The following is an 11854-nucleotide window of genomic DNA, read 5'->3' on the forward strand; positions in this document are numbered from 1 at the left end:
CCTCACGTAATATGGGGAGGGTGACGGGCGGCCTCGATGGAAATGAGCCCCCGTAATTAATATCGCGGGGGCTTGGCGGCGGCCACTGAATGTGGGCACCGCGCTGAGTTTAAAGGGCACTGCCGTTCAGCCCTCTGTCTTCTGTGAGTTAACCAATCCTCAATCCATGCTAATACTTTACCCCCAATACCGTGAGCTCCGATCTTGTGCAATAATCTTTTATGTGGCAACTTATCGAATGCCTTCTGGAAATCCAAATACCCTACATCTACCAGTTCCCCTTTATCAACTCTGCTTGTCATATCCTCAAAGAACTCGAGCAAATTTGTCAAACATGATTTCCCTTTCACAAAACCATGTTGGCTCTGATTGCGTTATGGTTTTCTAAATGTCCTGCTATTTCTTCCTTAATAATGGACTCTAGCATTTTCCCAACGACTGATGTTCAGCCGACTGACCTATAGTTTCCTGCTTTTTATCTCCCTACCCTCTTGAACAGGGGCCTTCACATTTGCAGTTTTCCAATCCGCTGGGACCCTCCCGGAATCAAGTGGTTCTGGAATATTTCCACCAATGCCTCCACTATCTCTGCAGCCACTTCCTTTAAAACCCTTGGATGTAGGTCATCAGGTCCTGGCGACTTGTCTGCCTTTAGTCCCATTAGTTTGTCAAATATTTTGTCCCTCGTGATAGAGACTGTTACAAGATCTTTCCTCCCATTAGCTCCTTGCTTATCTGATATCTGTGGGATGTTTATAGTGTCCTCCACAGTGAAGACCGATGCAAAATATTGGTTTAAATTATCTGCCATTTCCCTGTTCCCCCTTATCAATTCTCCAAACACATCTTCCAAGGGTCTCACACTCACTTTAGTTACTCTCTTTCTTTTTATATACCCGTCGAAGCTCTTGCTGTTTGTTTTTATATTTCTTGCCACTTTACTTTCATCATCAATTTTCTCCCTCTTTATTAGCTTTTTAGTCATCCGCTGCTAGTTCCTAAAAAAACTTCCCAATCCTCTGGCCGACCACTAGTTTTCACCGCTATATATGCCTTAGTATTTGATTGGATACTCTCCTTGACTGCCTGTGTTAACCACAGGTGGTTCATCCTTCTCATTGAGTCCTTCTTTTTGACCAAGATAAATTTTTGCTGAGCATTATGAAATATCTGCTGAAATGTCTGCCACTGCTCATCCACTGACCTTCCCCTTAGTCTATTTTCCCAGCTCACTTTTGACAACTCTTTCTTCATCCCTCTGTAATTGCCCTTGTTTAAGTTGAGGACACTGGTTTGAGACAAGAGTTACTCGCCCTCAAACTGAATTTGAAATTTTCCCATGTTGTGATTGTTACCCCCTAGAGGATCCTTAACTACGATATCTCTTATTAATCCTATCTCATTACACATTACTAGATCTTCCCGGATAGGTTCTGCAACATATTGCTCTCAGTTTCAATCTAAGTACAAGCTCCAAATTCGTCTTCCATGTTACCTCTGCCAATCTGATTTGTCCATTCAATATGCAGATTAAAATCACCATGACAATTGTAGTTCCCTTCTTACACGCCTCCATTATTTCCCGATTTATACTTTGTCCCACAGTGAGACGACTCTTCGGGGGCCTATAAACATCTCCCACCCGTGACTTCTTCCCCTTGCTATTCCTTATTTCCAACCAAACTGATTCCACATCACGATCTATTGCACCTATATCACCACTCACCACCGCACTGATACCTTCCTTTATTAACAAAGCTACCCCACCTCCTTTTCCTTTTTGCCTATTTTTCCAGAATGTCGAATACCCTTGAATATTGAGTTCCCAGTCTTGGTCACCCTGCAACCACGTCTCTGTAATAGCTATCAAGTCATATTTATTTATTTCTATTTGTGCCATCAACTCATCTATCTTGTTACAAATGCCAGGTGCATTCAGATAAAGAGCCTTAAGCTTTGACTTTTTACCATTATTACATTTTTATCAGCTACTGCTTTTCGTGATAATAATACCTTCTAATAGCACATTCAGAATAATGTATCATCTCAGCTATACTAGAAACAATAATGGTCACAAATATCAAACCTGTTCCGTTAACCAAAGTCATATCTATAACCATGTGGTAGCTATACCAGACAAACAGATTTGTGAAGAGCACAATGATGTTTTTTGTTAAAGTTATCATTTTAAACTGTAAAGTGCAGCTTAATGATTAGACTTTTATCCCCACAATAAAAACACAGATCTGACTTTTCTCAAGCTAATTTTTATTCGCTTTTCTCGTGTTAATGTGTTCCAAGTGGAAAAGGTTGGAAACCACAAATACAATGTTCAAGAGCCACATCTTTCTCCGGAGCTGCAGGTTGCTGACCCCTGACCAAGAAGGACAAGAGCATGCTGGTGCATGGGAACACCACCACCTCCAAGTTCCCCTCCCAGTCCCAAACCTTCCTGATTTGGAAATATATCACCGTTCCTTCACTGTCACTGGGTCAAAATCCTGGAACTCCGTCCCTGACAGCATTGTGGGTGTACCTTCACTGCACAGACTGAAACTGTTCAAGAAGAGGGGTCAGCACTTTGTGAAGGGAATTTATGGACAGACAATAAATTCTGGCTTTGCCAGCACTTCCATCCTGCGGATGAATAAAAAAAAGTATTGATCCTGACAACTGCCTGGTCTGTGCAGCTCAGTGGACCAGCAGACTGTACAGTTGCCTGCAGAGCATTTTCATTGTGTGATAGCCCAGATAATAATTGAAGACAGAATTGTTGGTGTTTGGAGGAAGAGTGTGGTGTGTATTTGAGGTGTGAATGTGCTTAGAGGATTTGTAGTTGAGTTGTAATTTGTGTTTGTATTTGAAAGTAGGAACTGTGCATGGGATGTTGTGTGAAGTGAAAAGAGGGGTAAAAGGGAGAGGATTTGTGTGGAAAGTAGAGGTGGTATTGTTCAGTGAGTGTGAAGATGGCACAGAGATTGGTTGAAAGACGACTTCAGATTGTGAGAGTGGAAAGCAAATAAGAAAGGAGGTGAAATATGTTTCAAAGGAAGGAGAATGGTTGAAAGGGCATTTATTGCACCCCAGATGGGACTTGAACCCATAATCCCTGGCTTAGGAGGCCAGTGCCTTATCCATTAGGCCACTGGGGCTGTTGGTTAAGAAGTTGTAAGTTGTCCCTTTGACACTCTTTCTAAGCAGTGCCAAATTTGAAGCCTTTATTTTCACACACAACCACAATGTATTGATGCCAAAGGTTCCAGCAATGACATGACAGGATGTGACTTGCTGTTGTCTGTCAACAATTAGTACAGTTGATTACTGGGCAAAATGTTGATTGGATGTGAAAAGCAAGTGTCTTTCCAGAGCTTTCTTTGTTTACCCTGGCTCGAAGTTTCAGTCATTTCTCAGACAGCACTCAAACTGAAGCTACTTTAATCTTTGTGTGTTTCTTAATGATGACAAAGAGCAGATATTCACTGAATGAAGATTAATCTCATCCCAGATGGGATTTAACCTCACAAATACCTGCCTGTAGAAACCAGTGCCTTATCCATTCGGCCACAGGAGCACGACATCACACTGGATGCTCTTGCTGTTTGCTCTGGATTCTTTCTAAATTCCACCTGTCCCTGTGGCCACTCACTTTATTTTCAGCCAATTCCACATCCTTTAACAATGATGTGGAGCAGGTGGGAGCAGATCTGGTTTCCTGAAGCCGTTTGCTCAATTATATATTTTATCTTCTTGGAAATATCACTGTCTATCATTAGGGAAGAATTTACAAAGCTTCCCTTAAGCATGTTATCCTTTGACTTGGACAAGCACCACGACATTGATTAGACTTCTACTGCTGGATATGTGCTCTCATTTATAATGGACCATGATATTTGGTAACTGTTAGTGGGCCCAGGACTGCATCAGAGATTCACGAGTGTTCGTAAGGATTCAAATACACAGGACAATGATATCAAACATCATCAAAAACACCATTACCTCACTACCATGTCATGAAGCTGAAGGCATTTGATGTCACAGGGAAGTTTGCTGACAGGAGCAACTGAGATTGGTTGATAAAGACATCAGTGAGAGGGTACAGAATATTTTGAGTGGGGAGGGGAAGTTGTGGTTGATATGGAAACCTAAAACATTGGGAGAAGTGTTGAGATACTACAGTCAGAGATTCAGGAGCTCGGGAGGAATTAAAGAGCAGGACTTCAAAGCTAGTAATTTCTGGATTACTTCCAGTGTCATGTGTTAGTGAGTACAGGAGCAATAAGATAAGACAGCTTATCACCCAGCATGTAAAAAGATTCCTGGGGTATTGGAACCAGTTCTGGGGCAGGAGGGACCTGTTCAAGATGGACGGGTTGTACCTCAACAAAACTGGGACTGATGTCCTTGAAGAAACTTTAACTGGTGTTGTTAGTGAAGGTTTACATGAATTTGGCGGGGGTGGGGGAGGCACCAGGATGTAGCATTAGAGAGGAGAAGCAAGATGCAAAGTGGACTGGGAGAGACTAATAGCACCAGAATAAAGAATAATTCAGAAATGGGAGGGTCAGACTGGGAGTAAATATGAAGCAGTCTGAGATGGATTTGTGAGTGTATGTAAGTAAATGTACTGAGTGTGGGAAATGAGCTCCGTGAGCTGCAGGTACAAGTCACCACACGGGACTATGATATTGTGGCAATAACAGAGATCTGGCTCAAAGGAGGGGAAGATTGGGATAATGAATATTCCTGGCAACAAGATATTCAGGAATAATAGGGCAGGAAAAATGGAGGGCATGGCAGCATTGTTCAAAGAAACTATTATAACACTGAGGAGGAATGATAGAGTTGAGAGACCAAAGACAGAATCTATTTCAGTAGAATTGAGGAACACTAGAGGAGTTATTATTGTGACTGAGTGTATACGATGGGCTGAATGGTCTCCTTCTGCTGTAAGTTTCTATGATAAACAAGGTAACATTTGAACCTAGAATTTTACAGCTTGGAGGAAGAGTGTGCTGTGTATTTCACCCTGAATATGATAACATCAATCATACGTGTATTGTAATTGGATATCTACATTACAAAGTAACAACTGTGCCTCAGACATTGGGTAATCTGAAGACAGGATTTAAAAGGGAAGTATTTGCCTGGAAAGTGCAAGTGACATTGTTCCCTGGGTGTTGGGATGGTGCACAGCTCAGTCGAAACATTACATTGGATTGTGACACTGGAAAGCAAGGCGAGAGTGAGGAGGGAGCCGAACAGGAACTGCCGAGATTGGCTGATCAGTTAAAAAGAAAACTAACTGCTTGTTACAGAATGCAGCCTGTTTACAGAATGTGCTCCTTCACCTAAAACTGCTTTCATCACAAATGAGACTTGCACCATCAATGCCTGTTTTAGGAGGGCTGGACCTTATCCATTAGGCCATGTGGCTGCACATAGAAAGAGTTTGGTCTTTGCAACTGTCCCCTTTGTCTCTCTATAATCACTGCCACATTTGATGCCTTTTTGTGCTCCAATCTTTCTATTCTTACACAACCACATTCTACCAATTTGAAAGATCCCAGTAATGACATGACATGATCTGACTTTCTTTTGCCTGTCAGTAATTGATACAGTGAGTTCTGGGCAAAACATCAATTATATGTGAAGAGCAAGTGGCTTTCCACAGGTTTAACTTGCTTCCCCTAAATTTCAGTCATTCACAAGACAGGAGCTGATGAAGTTATTTGATCTCTGTGTATTTCAGAAACAAGGACAATGAGCTGGTTTTCACAGAATGAAGATTATTCAAAGCCAAGTTTACCCCAGATAGGGATTGCATTGACAATCCTGAATTGTGAAGTCAGTGTCTTACCCATTGAACCACAGGAGTCACATGCCTGGATCAACAGCCTTGATGTACTTAGGAAATGCTCTACATTCTCTGGAAACTGAGCAAAGTTAAAACAACAGATAAAGGCAGACACTAAGTCCGTAGACAACAAAGGAGAGAATGACAAAAGGGAATATGAAAAGGTTAGGTAAGAATTAGAAAAAACAATTAGGAAGGCAAAGAGAAATGACAAAATTAAATTATCAATAAATGTCAGAAAAAATGGAAATTATTCCTCAGACACCTCAACAAGAAAGGAAAATCAGGATAGGGATTGGGTCACGAAGGGATACACATGATAAACTCAGGTCGTTACAGTGAGATGACCAAAATACGAAATAATTCCTTTACCTTGTATTTACCAGGGAGACTGACATGGTCAGCATGACATTAGAAGAAGAGATCAAAAAAGATCGAAAAACGTTTAAGAAAGAAGGTTGGGGGGAGGGAGGTGGAAAACGAGTCAATCTTAGAGAGAGTAAAACCCCTGATCCTGATGGATTCCCTTCTTGACTGCTGAAGAAAGAGTGGCACAGTGGTGCAGTGGTTAGCACCGCAGCTTATACAACTCAAAGGACCTGGGTTCAATTCTGGGCACTGCGTGTGAGGCGTTTGCAAGTCCTCCCTGTGACCGCGTGGGCTTTTGCCGGATGCTCTGGTTTCCTCCCACCGCCGAAGACTTGCAGATGATCAGTAAATTGGGCATTGTAAATTGCTCCTCGTGGTGCTAGGGAGTATGGGATTATTGTCGCGTTCGTGTAAACGGGTGGTTCTTGGTCGGCACAGACTCGGTGGGCCAAAGGGCCTGTTTCAATGCTGTATCTCTAAATAAATAGATTATATAGATAACAATTTATTAGAAATGGGAAAGGAAACATAGAAAATAGGAGTCGGCCCTTTGAGCCTGCTGCGTCATTCATTATGATCATGGCTGAACATCCAACCCAGTAGCCTGTTCCCGCTTTCCCCCCATTCCCTTTCGGCCCAAGAGCTTTATCTAACTCCTGCTTGAAAACATACAATGTTTTGGCCTCAACTGCTTTCTGTGGCAGCGAACTCCACAGGCTCACCACTCTCTGGGTGAAGAAATATCTCCTCATCTCAGTCCTGAAAGGTTTACCCCAGATCCTGAGACTATGACCCCTGGTTCTGGACTCCCCCACCATCGGGAACATCCTTCCTGCATCTACCCTGTCAAGTCCTGTTAGAATTTTATAGGTTTCTATGAGATCCCCCCTCACTCTTCTGAACTCCAGTGAATATAATCCTAACCGCCTCAATCTCTCCTCATACGTCAGTCCCGCCATCCCAGGAATCAGTCTGGTAAACCTTCACTGCACTCCCTCTATAGCAAGAACATCCTTCCTCAGATAAGGAGACCAAAACTGCACACAATATTCCAGGTGTGACCTCACCAAGGCCCTGTATAATTGCAGCAAGACATCCCTGCTTCTGTACTCAAATCCTTTCGCTATGAAGGCCAACATACCATTTGCCTTTTTTACCGCCTGTTGCACCTGCATGCTTACCTTCAGTGACTGGTGTACGAGAACACCCAGGTCTCCCTGCATATTCCCCTCTCTCAGTTTATAGCTGTTCAGATAATAACCTGCCTTCCTGTTTTTGCTACCAAAGTGAATAACCTCACATTTATCCACATTATACTGCATCTGCCATGCACTTGCCCACTCACTTAACTTGTCCAAATCACCCTGAAGCCTCTCTGCATCCTCCTCACAACTCACCCTCCCACCAAGTTTTGCAAATTTGGAGATATTACATTTATTTCCCTCATCTAAATCATTAATATATATTGTGAATAGCTGGGTTCCTAGCACTGATCCCTGCGGTACCCCAGTAGTCACTGTCTGCCATTTGGAAAAAGACCCATTTTTCCCTCCTCTTTGCTTCCTGTCTGCCAACCAATTTTCTATCCATTGCAATACACTACCCCCAATTCCATGCACTTTAACTTTACACACTAATCTCTTATAGAAACATACAGCACTGAAACAGGCCCTTCAGCCCACCAAATCTGTGCCAACCATCAACTTATACTAATCCTACATTCATCCCATATTCCCTACCACATCCCCACAATTCTTCTACCACCTACCTACACTCGGGGCAATTTACAATGGCTAATTTACCTAACAACCTGCAGGTCTTTGGGAGAGAATCGGAGCACCTGGTGGAAACCCACACAGTCACAGGGAGAAGTTGCAAATTCCACAGAGGCAGTACGCAGAAGTGAACGCGGGTTGTTGGAGTTGTAAGGCTGCAGTGCTAACCACTGCGCCACTGTGCGGCCCTAATATGGGACTTTGTCGAAAGCCTTCTGAAAGTCCAAATGAACCACATTCTCTGGCTCCCCCTCATCAACTCTACTAGTTACATCCTTGTAGAATTCTAGTAGATTTGTCAAGCATGATTTCCATTTTGTAAATCCATGCTGACTCTACCCGATTCGACCACTGTTCTCCAAGTGCTCTGCTAGAAAATCTTTGATAATGGACTCCAGAATTTTCCCCACTAACGATGTCAGGCTGACTGGTCTATAATTCCCTGTTTTCTCCGTACCTCCCTTTTTAAATAGTGGGGTTATATTAGATACCCTCCAATCTGTAGGAATTGTTCCACAGTCTATAGAATCTTGGAAGAGACCACCAATGCATTCATTGTTCCAGGACCACTTCCTTAAGTACTCTGGGATGCAGACCATCAGGGTCTGGGGATTTATCGGCCTTCAATCCCATCAATTACCCCAACACCATTTCTCTACTAATACTGATTTCCTTCTGTTCCTCTCTTTCACTAAGCCCTGTGTTCCCCAACAGTTCTGGTATATTTGTGTTCTCCATTGTGAAGACAGAATCAAAGTAAGTATTTAGTTGATCAGCCATTTCTTTATTCCCCACAATACATTCCCCTGTTACTGACTGTAAGGGACCTACATTTGTCTTCACTAATCTTTTTCTCTTCACATACCTATAGAAACTTTTACAGTCACTTTTTATCTTCCTGCAAACTTACTCTCGTACTCTATTTTCACATTCTTAATCAATCCCTTGGTCCTCCTTTGCTGAATTCTAAACTGCTCCCAATCCTCAGGTCTGTTGTTTTTTCTGGTGAATTTGTATGCCTCTTCCTTGGATCGAATGCTATTTCTAATTTCCCTTGTAAGCCATGGTTTGGCTACCTTTCCCGTTTTACTTTTGCGCCAGACAGGAATAAACAATTGTTGCAGTTTGTCCATGTGCTCTTTGAATGTTTGCCATTGCCAATCCACTGTCATCCCTTTAAGTAACGTTTCCTAATCCATCATAGCCAACTCGTGCCTCATACCTTTGTAGTTTCCTTTATTAAGATTCAGGACCCTAGTCTCAGAATCAACTACATCACTCTCCATCTTGATGAAGAATTCTATCATATTATGGTCGCTCATCCCCAAGGGGTCTTGCACCACTAGATTGTCAATTATTCCTCTCTCATTACACAATACCCAGTCTAGGATGGCCTGTTCTCTGGTTGGTTCCTCAGCGTATTGGTCCAGAAAACCATCCCATATACACTCCAAGAATTCTTCCTCTATGGTATTGTGACTAATTTGATTTGCCCAATCTATATGCAGATGAAAGTCACCCATAATTACAGATGTTCCTTTATCGCATGCATCTCTAATTTCCTGTTTAATGCCAAGTCCAACATCACCAGTACAGTTTAGGGGTCTATATACAATCCCCACTAACATTTTTTGCCCCTTAGTTTTTTTTCAGCTCTACCCATACAGATTCCACATCGTCAGAGCTGATATCCTTCCCCACTATTGTGTTAATTTCCTCTTTAACCAGCAATGCAACTCCACCGCCTTTTACTTTTTGTCTGTCTTTCCTAAATACTGAATACCCCTGGAAGTTAATTTCCCATCCCTGGTCAGCTTGCAGCCATGTCTCTGTAATCTCGACTATATCATACCCGATTACATCTATTTGCATGATTAATTCATCCACTTTATTGATACATTTCCGCGCGTTAAGGCACAAAGCCTTAAGACTTGTCATTTTAACATTACTTGTCCTGTTCCCACTATTTTTCACTGTGGCCCTGTTTGATTCTGGCCCTTGATTTCTCTGCCTATCACTTTTCTTATTCCTCTTACTGTCTTTTGTTCTTGTCTATGAGCCCCCCTCGTCTGACTCCTTGCAAAGGTTCCCATCCGCTGCCATTTTAGTTTAAACCCTCCCCAACTACCCGAGCAAATGCTCCTCCTAGGAGGGGGAAAAATCAGGACCTCAAAGGTAATAATCCAGAGATTATTACCTTGCAATGAGCAAATTGGTGGAGGGTAAATAAGATTAGCGAAGTCAATGCGTGAATCAAAGACTGGTGTGATAGAAATGGGTTTCGAATCGTGAGGCACTGGCACCAGTACCGGGGAAGGTGGGAGCTGTACGGGTGGGATGGTTTTCACCTGAACTGTGCTGGCACCCGTGTTCTGGCAAGTCATACAACTTAAGGCAGTGGAGAGGACTTTAAACTAAAAATAGTGGGGGGTGGGGGGGGATGATCACATGATCATTTTGCCAACCAATCATCTTACAGCTTTCCTGTGATGTCACTCTCTCAAGGTTGCCTTCTATTTCTCAGAAGCAACTTATATCTTCTGCAGCGACTGGAGGCTGAAAAAGGAGCACCTATTTCCCTCTCTGTACCAAACTTAGCACGTGAACCAAATTCCCACATTCACATATGGTAAACCAAAGGGAAACAATGAGGTAATAGAGCCAGGTAGTGATTTGGGTAATGATAATCAGAGTGTGGCAGGAGGCAGCAAGGGATAGAGCATAAGACTACACCAGCAGATAAGGCCAAAGACTGCAGAAGTGGTAAAAAAGACAGAGTTAAATGCTCTGTATCTGAATGTGTGTAGCATTCACAACAAAATGGATGAATTGTTAGCACAGATAGAAATAAATAATGAAGGGTAATCAACATTTCAATAAAACAGGAAGCTAGGACAAGGTGGTGAAGTAGCTCTGTTAATTAAGGATATCATTCGTGCTGTAGCAAGAGATTTTTTTTTAAGAGATACAGCACTGAAACAGGCCCTTCGGCCCACCGAGTCTGTGCCGACCATCAACCACCCATTTATACTAATCCTACATTAATCCCAGCACCCTCTCTCAATTCCCCTACCTACACTAGGGGCAATTTATAATGGTCAATTTACCTATCAACCTGCAAGTCTTTGGCTGTGGGAGGAAACCGGTGCACCCGGCGAAAACCCACGAGGTCACAGGGAGAGCTTGCAAACTCCGCACAGGCAGTACCCAGAATTGAACCCGGGTCGCTGGAGCTGTGAGGCTGCAAGATGTAGAATCAGTTGGGTAGAGATACGAAATAGGAAAGGTAAGCGGGCACTTGTGGGAGTAGTTTATAGGCCACCCGAACAGCTGCTACACAGTAGAGCAGAGTATACAGGAAGAAATGGGGCATGTAAGAAAGGTACCACTGCAGCCTTGGGTGACTTTAATTTACATGTAGATTGGGCGAATCAGATTGGCAAAGGTAGGCTAGAAAATGAGTTAATAAAGTGTATTCCAGACAATTTCTTAGAACAGTACGTTCTAGAGCCAACTAGGGAGCAGGCTAGTCTCGACCTGGATATGTACAATAAGACAGGATTAATCAATAATCTCATGGTGCAGGAGCCTCTCGACGAAAGTGGTCATAACATGATAGAATTTCACATTCAGTTTGAAAGGGAAAAGTGTGGGTCTAAGACTTGTGTTTTAAACCTAAATAAAGGTAATTAGAAAGGTATGAAGGCAGAAAGTAAACTGTGAAACTAGGTTAAATGGTAGGATAGTGGAGAAGCAGGGGTAGACCTTTAAGGCAATATTTAATAACTCTCAGCAAAGATTTAGCCCAGCGAGAAAGAAAAATTCTTTGAGAAGGATGCATCATCCGTGGCTAAAT

General features: G+C 42.6%; 1 non-coding gene across 1 annotated transcript; it reads right to left on the minus strand.

The window, feature by feature from the left end:
• Positions 1-3079: 3079 nt before the first annotated feature.
• Positions 3080-3152, minus strand: trnar-ccu (transfer RNA arginine (anticodon CCU)). The gene has a single exon. It is a non-coding gene; the product is annotated as a tRNA-Arg (tRNA).
• Between the last annotated feature and the right edge of the window lie 8702 nt (positions 3153-11854).

The sequence above is a fragment of the Heterodontus francisci genome, chromosome 10, assembly GCF_036365525.1.
Source record: "Heterodontus francisci isolate sHetFra1 chromosome 10, sHetFra1.hap1, whole genome shotgun sequence".
Classification (NCBI taxonomy): Eukaryota; Metazoa; Chordata; class Chondrichthyes; order Heterodontiformes; family Heterodontidae; genus Heterodontus; species Heterodontus francisci.